Raw genomic sequence first — 15,721 nt, forward strand, 5'->3', positions numbered from 1 at the left:
ATTTACCTCAGCTTCTTTAAGGGCTTGTTGTTACAACTAAACAGCAGACCACACTCAGTTATTCCCTTGGAGAATCAATTTACCGTTGGTTGTGCTCAGACTCCAGGCTACCGGTTTCTGTTTCTAACACAAAATTAAAAGACCACAAATTTTTTCAAGAAGCGCATGAACATTTGATTTAACCTACGTTAGATTAGTAAACATTAAATACACATCACTCAATTTAAAATCAGAGGCAAAATCTGACATATGAAAAATGTGTCATAATGATTCCTATATTCTTCCTCCTGATTCAAATCCAACCTGAAAGTTTCAATGTAACGTGAAAGCAAAAAATTGGACCTTGTCCTAGATGATACACATTTGAAAGAAATATAAGGATTAGAAAAAAAGTAAGGATTTGTCTGCATATGCTACACTTAAAAATGTGACAAGAAACTAATTTCACTCAGAAATTGCTAGTACATTTTACAATTATTCATAAAGAAAAGTGCAAGTAGCACCTCGTTGTAAAATCTGACATTTTGAAGTAGAAAAGTTTTAGAAGCATTACATTTTAAATTAATTTTTTTTTTCAATTAATTTAATTTTAAACTACTGTTTACTTAATTTACATTTAAAATACAAAAAATTCCATCAAAAAAAGAAAAGAAAAAGAAAACATTAAAAAGCAGAGTGGCAGCCCTTTTCACAACTTAATTTAAACGCTAGTTTAAACAATGAATTAAGTGAATTAAGTGAGGAGCACTGAAGACAGCAATGCGCTGAAACGTTTGCTGGTGTCCATTCTGTTTTTAACTCACATGCACTTTGCACTTTTTTGCACAATGCAAATTGAAAAATAAATAATTTTTGTAGACTTTCAGTCTTGAGTGGATCAGTGTGCGGTTAGCCATTCCTCCTGTTCATTAAGTGAACAGTGAACAATACTTGATGGACGTTGATTTGTTTTAAAATGTCATTGTAGCAGCTGCGGTTTTGATGCTGCAGAAGAGGCCATCTTTGGTAAGTATGATGTTAATAACCGACTTTCAACCATTATGACACATTTCTTTCTTTTTTTTCTCCATCCAACGTATGGAATTCATTTTCTTCAAAACATTGCATTGTGTTACAAACAAAAACAGAGGCTCCATCCAAAGATCATAAATACATCTGTTGAGTTCATCAATCAGGAAAGAGTGACTAATACTGGGGTTTGTACAAAACGGCATCTGATCGGTTCAGCTCTTTATTTATAACAGCTGTTTCCATTACATGAAGAACGCTCTTGTGAGAAGAGCCATGAATATTGCTGCAAAATATAACTATCCTCGTATAATACGAAATGCAGTATTCCTTCTTAACCTTCGCCTGCTATTATGTCAATCATTAAAAGTAGGACCTTCCAAGTACCTCAAATTTTCCATGGCTTTGATGTTTTTTTTTTTTACCCCTCCCAGTGATAATCTTGATTCCTCTTCGACCACAAACAGATTCTAATAGGAAATGATGCCTATGAAGAGTAAAACACACAGGACGTGGCTGTTTGTGTTGGTCTGTCTCCCAGCAGAGTTTAGTAGTTCACATTACCCCGACCACAGAGCGCAGCAAAGTGAGTTAGCTGCTTCTAGAAGTGGCAAAGGCACTTTTGTGCGGTTCATTCGTATCTTTTGTAGCCTTGTTGAGGTAAACCCTATTTCATAGTGTATCGCCATTATAAACCTATTTGTTCCACGCTGCCCAACGAGTGAACATAAATCACACGCAGTCAGTAAAAACATCAACATGTGAGAGAACATACGCCTAGCGAGGCCAAACGCATTTCTTGTTTTTAATGTCCCAGGTGTTAATTCAAGAAAACCGCTCATTAGGACATTATTCAAAAGAACTCTTTAAATGATTCACTAGAATGATGCAATGTTTCCAGCAGGGGGTACAAAAGCAGATCAATGGCAGGTAGACCATTTTGGAAACCATATAGCAGATTTTGTTTGAACAGTTTATAGTAAAAAATACTGAAGATGCATATACTACATATTCCAACTCCATGTGATTTCCATCAGTCATTAGCTATGTTTCCATCCACCTATTTTAATGCGAATTTTGGATTATCGCATAAAATAACGCTGGATGGAAAGTGAAATGCCAAGACACGCATAAATTCTAAAAATATGAAGAAAAAAAATAAACATATTTGCACAGGTGAGTAGGATAAACTTTTAATCCAATAAGAACAAATTTGCATAAACTACGATAGAAACACATTTACCGAATAAATTCCACAATGCGAATTGAAAAATGAATGTGACTTTGCACTGAAATGGGAAAAATTGTCTAACGAGTGTGAACCGATCTCGTTACCAGCATCTATATTTTGTTTTGGTCATTCTGAAATGCCTGAGAAAAGTGTGCCATCAAAGTATTTCTGTATAATTACTGTCTTACATGACTGCGTTTCCAAACAGAAGGCATCTACCTCTAGGAGCAATGACCGAATTTATTGTTTTGCGTCTGCTCTCTCTGAAGAGCAAGTTATTTATTACATATGAAAATTATTATATTCAGTGACTTCTCCTAGTTTTCTTAGAGGTATGTTGTGCCAGTGTATCAGGAAGTGACGATTTTGTTCTCTTTTACTCATCGGATGGTTTATTCGCAAATGTTTTATACGATATTCCAGTTTTGCCCATATATTACATTTGCATCTTTGGATGCAAAGATAGCTACTCGTACACAAAATTTGTAAGCAAACATCCCACACGGGATCATAAAAAATACGAACTAAGGAAATGCTATTTAGCCAAGAATATTCTCCAACTTAAATTCGACTTTTTGATCTTTCAGCCTTTCAAAAGAAACTTCTTACACTTCGATGGCAGTCAACAGAAAGTTGGCGACTTAAATATGAAGCGATTTAAAATGCCATTGATAAGCTCAGGGAACACATATCTTATCTGAAGCATAGATGGGACATATGGTGCCACAGCCGCCTGTTGCTGGCATAACAATAGCCCGTCCTGGCCATGGTATTACCTTGGATTCCCTAAGCAGTAAACGCAAGAGTGTACGTTTACATTTGCATTTTTTCCCCTTACAGGTGCAGAAAGGGTCTAAACCAGATGTCTGCTTAAGCACAACACTGTTTGCCTTCTACAATTCAACAGCCTCACACACACTCCTCCCCGGCTCAGCAACAGGAAAAACAATAGGTTCTCTCTGTGCGCTCCCGTTCCCCCACAATCCTCCATTCCCAGAGGTAACCCAATCCACTATGTCTGAGCAATGCACCTATTCTCTTCTCATTTCACAACTGAAAGACTGCTTTCTTCCTGAGCCACGCCGGAGAGCACCACTGAAACAGAAAGTATTGAAATGAACGTTTTTTTCCCTCCTGATTCAAATTCATTATTTATGGTCAGTGACATGCGATTTTTCTTAACAGAGATTGTAGCTCTATTATAGAAAAGGGCCATGCGGTACTTTTGGGAGGAAAAACACAGCTTCAAACTGCCTCATTTGAAAAGGAAGCAGTAGGAAAATCAGCTTCAAAAGTTCTGGGCAATAAATAACTAGCCTATTTCCATTCTTTGTAATACATACTCGAAGCTCATTGTATATCTACACAAATAATGAAAGGTGCAGTTTGTGAAATGAAGATTGCCTGCATATATCGATCAATGTTGTGCAAAATTATTTGAGCCACATTTAAAGTTAATAGAGAATCTATTTCTCATTCAGAAATAATAATAATATATCATTAACACACTAACGGTAGATAACTTACAACAAAATCGCTCAGACAACACAACTCACTAAACTAAAAGTTAACTATTTGATCATGCATCAAAAAATATTTCTACTCCAATAGCATGGTTTATTTTTATATGCCATAATGAGTACTTTGATAAGGTTCCTCTGTTTTTCTAACCATCTGATCAAGAGTCAGATGTTTGACATCAAGTGATGGGTTCATTAAATACGCGACAATGTTTCATTCTCTCACTTGAAAATGTCAAGCAAGCGTGTATTCAACAGGTCTGTGTGTGAGCACAGAGCACTTATTGCTATGCCTATTTTACTGTAGATTCTGACAGAAGTCAATCTGTTTACTGTAGTACATGATAATGGCCCAGTTAGAGGACACAAACAACGCATTGTGTCACTCGGACCCTTCTTTATAAAAGGGCCAATGTGAAATATAAGACAATAATTAACTGCAAGAAAAGAGGTCTTTTCCCCAAAACACACAATAGAGGAACTTGTTCCCTGTTGAGAATTAAAGTCCAGAACAGTTCAAGGGACAGCACTGTTAAAGATTTTGCATTAGAAAGACAAGAAATACATAATAAAACAGCTACTGTTTTTTTCTTACCTTACACTGTAAACGTGAAAAGCTATTTCTACCTGCGCTGTATCAGTTTGTTTCCATCCATTAACAATCATTTTGTTCATGTCTACAAAGTATGTCAAAATTCATTAAAGATTACATTTAAATTGGTCAAAAAAAGACTATGGCATCACTGATTTACCTAGGGCTATAAAATGCGCTAAACTGTTTTTAGTTTCTACAGTTAAAACTGTAATAAATCATCAGGGTTCTAATTTAAAGAAGCTTTCTGGTGACTAATATTAAGTTACAGTCTTATTACAACAGTATAACAGCAAGCATCTATAATGGATGAATCATAATTAGCTTGATTATACAAAATTCATAAGATAAAAGTGAAACTCACAGCTCATCTAATTTTTTTTTTTTTTTTTTTTTTTTGAAGCTGGAGGTGTGAATGAGGAACAGAGGCATGTGCGATGTCATAATTAAATAAATCACAAAAGGACAGTGAAACGGTTAAAAACATTGTAGAAGAGTAATCTTAACGCTATTAGCTAAAAGACTGGATAGTTTTAGAGGAGTTGGTGAAGCTAGTCAGTGATGAGGTGCTAAGCTAAGCTACGCCGTCCCGCTGTTACTATCGTTACGTTCATAGTTCCGTTCCTTGTGATGAAACCGCGTTTGTAAACAAGTGGCTTTAAAATACACACGGTAACTGACAAACTGTGTTTTTAACCTGTGTTTGTCTTTTATAAAGTCCACATACGACACGCCGAAGCACGACGTTACTCCAGAGGAAACAGGGCGGGCAAATCCCAACAAAGGAAGGAAATGACAGAGGAACAGCAGCCAGATTCTCCCATGCAATCTTTCTGGAACAAGCTGATACATTAAAACTATGTCAACATCTGCTAGAATGGTGTCTGGCAGTTTGGGACAAATAAAAGGGATACTTCTATAATTGCACAACAACAAGAGAAGTAACGTGAAGTTTCTCCAGAGTAAACAAGTCTGGGAAGTTCAGTGCGATGTACGCAGGGTTGATGTTGTTGTTGTTGTTGTTTTTAAAATAAACGACACACATATTAAAGCTCACGGATGTGGTCTGTGTTTTCCGAGTCGTTCTGTGTGTGTTACAGTAAATAACCAAGCGGCCACTGTGATATAACTCAATAAAGATGCCACGAGTTTACGTTAAGTTGGTTAAATAAAGAGAAGAAAAGTCAAATGTGTACTTACGGATGAGATGTGAACCGAAGCTGGGGAATAAACGCCAAAGATACGCGAGCAACAAGTCTCTCTCCGCGCTATATTTGTGCTCCGCTCCGAAATGTGCGGCGTAGCCAACTATGGAGGAGAAAACAGCAACATTTGGATCCGTCATCTTGTCCAAAAAAATTCTTTTCATGCAATAATCAATGTCCAAAAAAAATGTTCCCTCAAAACGACGCGTATTGTTTCTGGGTGTAAATGTACAGGACTTACTGCAGAGCACGAGCGCGCGAGGTCAGCTTCTTTAGCAAAAAATGTGAAAAATGTCAAAGATTTTCGTGCTATGTCAGACTGAGTCACTGGACAAAGTGAAAGCACCCTGTTGCTGCTGCAGCGTCGAACTAAATCCCATTGAAAAAAAGATACTTTGAGTCCGACCCATCTTGTTACATGCCTATCAATAGTCATAATCGCTAAAAACAGTTTTGCATTGCTCGTCTGTTTTAACTTAATCCATAAAATCGTTTGCTCACAAGCCGTCAAAGGCTAATTACCTTAAAACTTACCTTAACGTCCGCTTTATTTATATCAACATTTAAGTTCGGCCCCTTTGTTTTGTTCTACTGTGGGTTTGTATAGTTGTTTGCGAACTGTGTAAAGTTATTCTTGTGTTTTGGGGCCGGCCGGGAATGTGAACGGGAATCTCCGCCGCACCGAGAGAGATGCGAAGAATGCTCGGAATGAGAGCAGGAATGAAATGAACGCGAGTTGCGTCGAGTTTGCAAGCAGGGCGGAGCCAGAGGGTGGCGTCATCCCGCAGCTTCTCCCACATCCATGGGGATGACCTCACAGGACACGTCCAAGCCGTCCTCCAATGGGAGACAGCGCTTTCTTCTAACCCACTTGTTTGCAGCCTATTGATTCGGATGGATGTGATAATAGTTCTTGCGAGGTTTTAATAGCTCGCTGTCTTTACTGTATATGCATTTATTTAGGTTAAATTAATATAAGAAAATAGTTCATCATTTTTAATTAATTAAAAACATATTTCTAAAAATGTATAATTATCGTAAAAATAACATTTATCACGGTACTTTTATTAGACGTGGCATGCTCATGGACACTGGTGCCATCTACTCTATATATAAAGCATTAGATTAAATTATGTAAACACCTGTGTATTATCAGCACAACATCACAAACTGTAATTAAGAGTGGCACTTGAAATTGCCAAACATTTTGCCAAATTTATGAAAACTAAGAACCCACCATGCACACCACAAATCCATCTTAATATCCTGAAATTACTTTTAGACACAAAAAAGTAGTCCAAATATATTCCCCACCTTTCTTAACAATAGCTATATGATGAATGCAAAAATATACATTACCGGTCAAAGGTTTGGAAGGATGATTGTTCTAGTGTATTAGGGGAAAAAAGGTTGCGTATATTTGCAACATTATTATGATTTATTTATACTAGAACAATAAAAACAGCATTATTGTGAAATATTACAATTTAAAATGTTTTATATTTGACTATATTACCTTAATATATTTTTATTTTATTCATTATTGTTAATGTATTCATATATATTAAGATACATATAAATATAAGCATATTCAAATTATTTATGATGTTATAGTTTATTTCTGTGATAGCTAAGCTGAATTTTCAGTAGTCATTCTTCAGTGTCACATGATGCTCGATTTTGTTCAATTGTCTTTGGTGCTAAATTATTAATAATGTTTCTTATTATTTTTCATCATCAATGTTAAAATCAGTTTTTGCTGCTTAATATTTAGGTGAAAACTGTGAGATTCAAAGCTCAAAAGAAAAGTGTCTATTTATTATTACTCTTTTGTATCCTTATAAATGTCTTAACTCTTACTTCTAATCAATTTAAAGCATCCTTTCTAAACTAATGTATACATTTCTTATTCTTCTTCTTTAAAATCTTATGTACCCCAGACTTTTGAATGGTAGTCTAATGCAGCTTCCATTAAAACATTTAGCAGCACTATTGTTGTCAACATTGATAATCATAAGAAATTTGTGTTGAGCACCAAATCAGCATTTAAGAATGATTTCAGAAAGACTGGAGTTAAACATATATTTTTGAATTACATTTTAAAATATATCAAAATAGATAATAGCTACTTTAATACTTTTAATAATATGTCACTTTTCCTGTATCTTTCTTTCTTTTTCAAAAACATATATATATACTGACCTGTAGTGTATTTTTGGGATTGAGGGACCAAAAGTAATAATTCACAATGAACTCTATATGCATTTACTGTTTATACTGTTCATGTGATTCACACCTTTTTAAGTGTCACTGTGGATGTTGTCAGCAGTGCATTAGATCAGTCTTTTCTTTGATCAAGTCAACACCATAAAAGTACAACATACATAAAATAGCCTCCTTGAAGCCCCTAAAGTTTAATTACTAGTGAATAATGAGTTTTGCTTAAGTGCAGCGCTTCCCTTTTCCCGCTGTATCTGCAATATCAGCACCACGTCTGCTTTCCAAGGCTGTCTTATCTTATCTGCCGCTTCTCATCCTTGCGAATGGTGTCTGTTCCTTCAATACCAAACTATTAAGCATCAAAAGAGAAGGCTTATCTATGCAAATCCAGCTAGCCCTGGAGGAGCCAGCCTTTCCCTTCAGCTAGGCGCAGAGCTCCAGCACCTGAGTGCAGTCACAGCAGTGATTCATTCACCGTCATGGGTCATCTGCCAGAAGGGTTTCACAAGCTCCTTGTTAAACATTAGCTCTGTGTATCCAGGAAGCCTCAGCGAAGGATCCCGGCATAATAGAGGACTGTAAATGGCTTCATAGCCTTACATCATAGCCTGTTTTCATTGCCTTATCTAAGAGCTGAGCTGCCCTAACAGATTGGATTGGTGGAAAGCAGCCTTCCATGTCTGTGAACCCAGGTGGAAATGTCATTCGCAAAAAAACAATGGCAAAACAAATGGCTACCGCTAACCACATAAGACATACTGGAGGTCTTTGAGGTGCTGTGCTTAGCTTCCTGTGGCTCAGTAGTACAGCATTGCATTAGCGGCGCAAAAGGTTGTGGGTTCAATTCCCAGGAAACACACAAACTGATAAAAAAATGCCTGTATATAGCCTGAATGCACTGTAAGTCGCTTTGGATAAAAGCATCTGCTAAATATGTAAATGTAAAGGCCGTGTTTGGCTCTTTGAGGAACAAGTACATCAGTCAATAATGCATTTACAGATCTTTGCCAACACAAAATCCAAGTAAATCAATGCCGCTGTTGGCTAAAGTAGGTTTAAATCATCTCGTCGTAGTGTAGAACTTGGATCTGCGGATGTCACAGACAATTTAAGAATCACACACGGCCTGTAAACCTATGGATGAGATTGCATTTCTCACGATGGCACTGTTGAGGTGCACACCGATAAAATGATAAAGTGGCTCATTTGAGAAACCAATAAGCACTCCAGCTTCATGCAGCATTCTGCACTCTGATTCAATCAATTTCATACAAGGTACAATTGAGCAATATTCTCGCAATCCCTACCAATGCCCGAGGCTAATCATTCAACCGCAGTTTGATGTATTACAAAAAATATGAGAACTTACGCAATTTGGAGGAGCCTTGGCCTAGTTAAGAAACTACGTTATGTATGTGATGACTCTATACACTGAGTTTGTAAATGCACACCTGGCATTTGTTATAAAAAGACACAATTATATAGTGGTTCAACCTATAAACGATTATCTAATACTGCCTTCTAATATTTAGGTAGTGGATCACACCGGCAGAGACCATGTGGAGCTTTGGACAAATCAGATTCTGGTTGATGTTTACCATAAAACACACTCCCAGGAGTCTACCTCCATGTGTCACACACACACACACACACCCACACACCCACGCAGGCCTCTCCATATGCTCAAACAGCCAGTGCACACAAGCAGAGCTCACCTGAATTAACACTGGGTGTGGCTAGAGAACAAAGCGCCTGATGCACAGCGGAAACCTGAGAGTGCCTGTGTCAGAGAGGAGCTGCTGGTAAAGCAGGAGTAAATAACATGCTAAACTCAGGAAATTCAATGCAGATTCTGCTTTTCATAAAAATGGATGTAGCTGGTCAAATAAAGCAGTTTAATCACTTCTCTGTTTAAAAGTGGATGCATTTTGGAAGAAGTACTTAAATTACTCTTTCTGAAGTAAACATGAACTGTGCTTTTCTGCACAAAACTCTGCACCATAATTCTAGGGTGTTCTGCGTGTCTTTTTAGCATGTTGATAAGCAGTTTCTATAAGGTGTTTGGGATAGTTGCTTAGTCTCTATACTCTGAAAAAAAAATACAAACTTATTACTCTAATTTGTTACAGCCAATGTTTTAGTTGTTTTCCAATTATATTAATGTTTTGATTAAAACTTAAATTATTGTTTAAAATTAATAAAACTTTTCCCAAAGAAACATACTGGTTAACACACTGTACATTTTCTTAAGCCATGATATATATTTTCTTCAGACATACACCAAAATGTTACTCAGCATGAGGCAGTATAACAGTTTTGTCATTTATCATTTAGTTTACTTACTAGACACACACCAAAAAAGACAACCTTGGAATGTTTTTTATGATGTCTTTTGAAAATATGCATTATATTTTCAGGTACATAGAAAAACAAAACAGATAGAGAAAAATCAATAAAACAGAATAAAATGGATTAAACCACACTTTTAAAATGCACTTTGAATACATAACATTGTCATCTCACTTTTGGCAGTGTAGGTTGAGTTTAGATGCACATTAATAATTTCAGTCTATATATTAGTTTTTAAAAATGTAATGCAGGTGCTCAAGTATGACTAAAATCCCACCAGTCCAGTTTTAGTTGGGTGTTGATATTTGTGAACTTGCTCTCAAACACTTCCCTTTGGCTTAATATATTTACTTGAAGTACATGTGATGACTGAGATTTTATATTTCACATATTCATGGTTTTACTATATCAGTAAAAGGTCACAACGTGGAATTACTTTTCTAATTAATTATAATTCATTCAACTAACATATATTATTATTATAATTGCTTTTATTGTTAAATAGTTTGTTCAATTTTTCAATTTCATGTTTAGTTTCCATCAACTCACAAACCCTAGTTAGGAAAAACTGATAGTTCACTGAAACATGAAAATTCTGTCATCATTTACAAACCCACATCATTACGAACCTGCTTCTAAGAATGCTTTGTGTTCTGCAGAAGAAAGAAATTCATACGGGTTTGGAACAACACAAGGGTGACTAAACAAACAAATTCCTATTTTAAGGTTAAAGGGTTCGTTCATATAATAAAGCAATCTTATTTACAAAGATACTCTTTAGTTAATTAGATACAATGTTCAGTTGCAGCGGCTTAAACGGACATTAACAAACGCGTGAAACAAGCTGTAGCTCCTTTGCTTGATTGAGCGTCTTTTCCATGTCCATTATCAGCGGTGTAATCTGATGTGGGCAGATAAAGCCCCAAAGGCCTCGTTTGTGTGTGTGTGTGTGTGTGTGTGTGTGTGTGTGTGCGCACTTTGAACACTGGAGTGTGTCAGCCTTTTTGCTCCAGGGGGCTAGAGGTGGAGCAAGGTGGTACAGCTCTGGTTTAGTTTACTCGGCTGTTGCCCTGTGACCTCACGTAATCAGGGGCCCCTGCGAGGCCAGGTGCAGAGCAGACCCGGCCCCAGAGCTCTACTCTGCCTATTCACAGCCTCTCTATACCAAGAGATAAGGGCTGCGTCAGCCAGAACCATTCACTGATAACAACACAGAGCTTCATTGCAATCAAAGCATGGAGCGACGGGGGGAAAGAGGTCCTGGTTAAATCAAAGCCACCACATAGGGCTTTTTCATCAGATTTTGCTGGGTGTCTTTAATGGTAATGACTTTGAAATTAAGCACCTTCAATTAAATGAAAACACAGCAGCAACTTAAAGAAGATGCCAGCGTGGAAAATTCATTTTAAACTGCGTCCAGCTGGGAAAGAATTGCACGCTGAATTAAAATGCGTTTTGATAGCATGCCTGCGTGGACAAAAGAGCTTCAGTATTACTCTGGACGCGTTCCAGTTGTGGTTCAAATTTGAGATTGAGTACTGTAGATATATGGAGTCGCCACCTTGTGGTCAGTGCTGGGGTCTCACAGGTCACACTGTAGGCCCTCCTCAAAAACATTTATAAAAGCATACATTTAAATCACTATATTGTAGAATAATAAACTAAAAATATAAAGGCAGAAGAAGCGAAAGTATCAGAGGGGGAATGTGTTTGGCACTGGTCAACAAATAAAAGAATTAATCAGAGGCACAGGAAGCTGTGTACGCATACCGTTGCTTTAAACAAAGAATTCATTACTGAGAAATGTTGATTAAATGCCTGATATTGTTGATGTTGCTTTTCATCGGATTCCTCTGTCGAACGCCAGAGTAATAATTGACATGCAAAATTGCTGGGGAAATAATGTTATCAAAATTTAATTAAAATCATTTTGATGACAAACAAAAGAAGCAAATGTCTTGATGCCTGACTGCTTATTGAAATATTGTGGTATGGGAATTTAGTGTTACATAGAATAACATAACCTATTCATAAAAAAAGTATAAAAAAAAGGGACATTCCATAGGCGTAATGTTTTTATACTGTAAAAAACTGTATTTATTATCGCCCTAAACCAACCCTACACTTAACCTATACACCTCACAGGAAACTTTTTTTCATATTTATTTTCTTACATTCCTTCGATGTAGTGATTTTTATACTGTACAAACTGTGTTTTATATCCTCTTACCCTAAACCTACCGCTCACACAAAACAACAGACATTTGTAGATTTTCAAAAAAATGTAATCCTGTATGGTTTATAAGCTTGTTTCCTCATGGGGACCATAACAATGCCCCCAAAAGATCATAATTGACTGCTATTACTATCCTTGTAACATAGGGAATACCATGTACACACATACACGTTCATGTGTGCAAGGTTTTCATTTATTATGTCAGTGACATGCAATTTAAGAAAAAAATAAATGACTTTAATTTACAATTGAAATAATATATATTTGAATACACTGAAACATATTTTAATATATATTGTAATATATATTGTAAGAAAGTGCAGTATTTTGATTTTGTTGTTATTTCTTTTATTAATTATTGGCTTTTCATTAACTCACAACTCCCAGTTTGGAAACAAAAGAAGCAAATATGTTGACACCTGACAGCTTATTTCAATTTTAGGGCATGGGAGTTCAGTGTTGCACAGAATAATATAATATAACATTTTCATAAACAAACAATCACTTTAAAAGAAACCCGAATTCTACATTTTCTAAACTAAATGTGAGCAATTCCTCCTAAATATTGTGCACTTGCTCTGAAACAGGGATTCCATCTGTTTTAGTTTTTTGTTAGATGAATTCATTTGGCCTAAACTATTTACTTGAAGTACTAGAGATGGATATGAAGTTAATATTTCAATAACAAATCATTTTTACACACACTCACACACAGGTTCATGGTTTTCCAATGTAAGTAATTTAAAAAGCTTTTATATTTATATATATGTATGTTTGTTTATGAATAGGTTATATCATTCTATGTAACACTGAATTGCCTAGCTTAATATTTCAATAAGCAGTCAGGCATAAAGATATTTGCTTCTTTTGTTTGTCACTGAAATGATTTTAATTAATTTTGATAACATTATTTCCCCAGCAATTTTGCATGTCAATTATTACTCTGGCGTTCGACAGAGGAATCCGATGAAAAGCGACATCAACAATATCAGGCATTTAATCAACATTTGAATTCTTTGCTTGAAGTAACGGCATGCGTACACAGCTTCCCGTCTCTCTGATTAATTCTTGTGTTTGTTGACCAGTGTTCAACACATTCCCCCAGTGATTTCACATACTTTCATTCCGTCTGCCTTTTAATGCTTATTATTCTCTAAAATAGCGAATGACTTTCTTTTCATTTGAAAATAATTCATTTCATTTTTTGCATTTTTAGAACTGATTAATTATTCGCTTTTCATAAACCCGTAAACCCAGGTTTGCAAAGAAATTCTTCACGTCACCTTACATCAATTTTACGGCATGGGAAGGTGTCGTTGTGTCACAAGCAACCCCTCTAGAGCTGTGTATGTGAATATGGGCAGTCCTCATGCAAAACTCACCGCCACAATATTTGGATATTTTTGGACAGTTGCCAAAGCTTTGCAATGTTGCTAGGGTTTTCCAGCTGGTTTTTAAGGTTGCTTACTGGTGCAAGTAAAAACACCTCATCAGCCAGCCCCTGAGTCCTCAACAAGTCCACCTTTTGCGGTATAAAACATGTCGATAACAGAGCATTTAGTAGTGCATATGCTCTGTGACAGCGGAATAAGAAATCCGTCTATGTTCTGTGAGGTTTTGAGATGTCACTGTGTTCTGGCTGAGAACCAGGAAGAGCACTAGTCTCCAGGCAACAGCTGTGGTTTTTGATGTCCAAATGTTTGTGGACTAAATGTCTCTTTAATTCAATTCTGTAATGCAGTGTTTGAAGATATGGATCAATGGCTACTGCCTTTGATGGTCCTCCTGGTACTCAGAGGCATGTCATTGTGACAATCCCACACTGCGGGGACGCAACAAATAAAGCTATGATCATGTTCTGCTGCTGATGTTGCTCCAAGAGAGAAAGGAGGGGGGTTTAATAGCCAATCCTTGCCAGAAAAGGATTAGCCACACATGTTATACGACAGACCAGCACGCTGAAAGGGGCACATCATATTGTTCTTTTGTGTCCTCCCTGTTTCTAAAAGCATGCTATTAGGTTAATGTAAGAGGAGCACAGTGAAATGTGGACGAGTGAGGTTTCTAATGACCGTCCATTCATCATTTTCACTTTACATTTATTTAAACATCGTCGCAAGTCTCTAGTAAGGCATAGATTTGGCGAGAAATGATTTAATTAAGCAACTTATTTCCATTTTATACTAGCAAAAACCCTGAACGGTGAGGCTCAACAAGACTTTTATAAACAAACAGGACCTGTCAAAGCTAGCTTGAATTGGAAATAGCTTCTGGCATAACTTATCCATTAAATATGATTAGAACCAGATGTGAGGGCTGATTAGATCAGTGACACAGGGCTACAAAAATGGCACAAAGTGGGTTTTAGCAACTATATTAACCACAGCAGGAGCAAAATGATCAAAATGTTTTCTTACCAGTATTTCATTTACATGTTTTTAAAGCAACATATTTTACATATTTAAGCAAAAAGGTAAAGAGGTTGTGCTATATTATGAATGTTTTCATATATGTGACTCTGGAGCACAAAACCAGTCTTAAGTCGCTGGGGTATATTTGTAGCAATAGCCAAAAATACATTGTATGGGTCAGAATTGTTGATTTTTATTTTATTCCAAAAATCATTAGGATATCAAGTAAAGATCATGTTCAATGAAGATATTTTGTACATTTCCTACTGTAAATATATAATTTTTGATTAGTAATAATCAATTGATAAGAATTCATTTGGACAGTTTTATAGGCAATTTTCTCAATATTTGATTTTTTTTTTGCAACCTCAGACTCCAGATTTTCAAATAGTTGTATCTCAGCCAAATATCGTCCTATCCTAATAAACATTAAATCAAAGGATTATTTATTCAGAAAGATTTATTGATTTTGCGGTCCAGGGTCACATACAGCTATGACTATATTCACAAACAGTTATTTCATAATAAAACCAAAATCACAAAAATATTTTATCAAAGTGGTCATATGATGATAAATATATTTTTTTTTTTTTGATGTTTTTACATAAAATGTCAGAAAGCTTTATGTGTCGTTAACATATGCTGTAACTCAAAACTGCCTCCCCAATTCAAAACAAGCTTTAAAACTGGTTAAAAAATACATAAAGCAAATATATTACATGAAATATATTACAGATTTACAGGAAAAAGCATGAGGTGAATCATTTTGTTTTCAACATTTGTAATGTTTATAATTCAATATGCGAATTAATCAAGTTCATACGAAAAAAAAAAGCTATTTATCTAAACCTTAGTCTCAACCTCACTCTCCAATCATCTGTTGCAAAGCCTAAATCTGATTGGCTGACTTCTATAGACCATTTCAATGCAGTGATGTCACTGACCCATG

At 36.0% G+C, this 15,721-nt stretch overlaps 1 protein-coding gene across 5 annotated transcripts in view; it reads right to left on the minus strand.

The window, feature by feature from the left end:
- The window catches only part of tead1b (TEA domain family member 1b), a 69,009-nt gene extending 62,721 nt beyond the window's left edge, over positions 1-6,288 (minus strand). For all 5 annotated transcript variants that reach the window (XM_026268425.1, XM_026268429.1, XM_026268427.1 and 2 more), the window contains exons 1-2: positions 6,091-6,288; positions 5,552-5,659 (exon numbers count right to left, since the gene is read on the minus strand). The gene's annotated coding sequence lies outside the window, so the exon portion shown is untranslated. The remainder of the gene's footprint in view (positions 1-5,551; positions 5,660-6,090) is intronic.
- Between the last annotated feature and the right edge of the window lie 9,433 nt (positions 6,289-15,721).

This window comes from Carassius auratus, chromosome 7 (assembly GCF_003368295.1).
Source record: "Carassius auratus strain Wakin chromosome 7, ASM336829v1, whole genome shotgun sequence".
Lineage (NCBI taxonomy): Eukaryota > Metazoa > Chordata > Actinopteri > Cypriniformes > Cyprinidae > Carassius > Carassius auratus.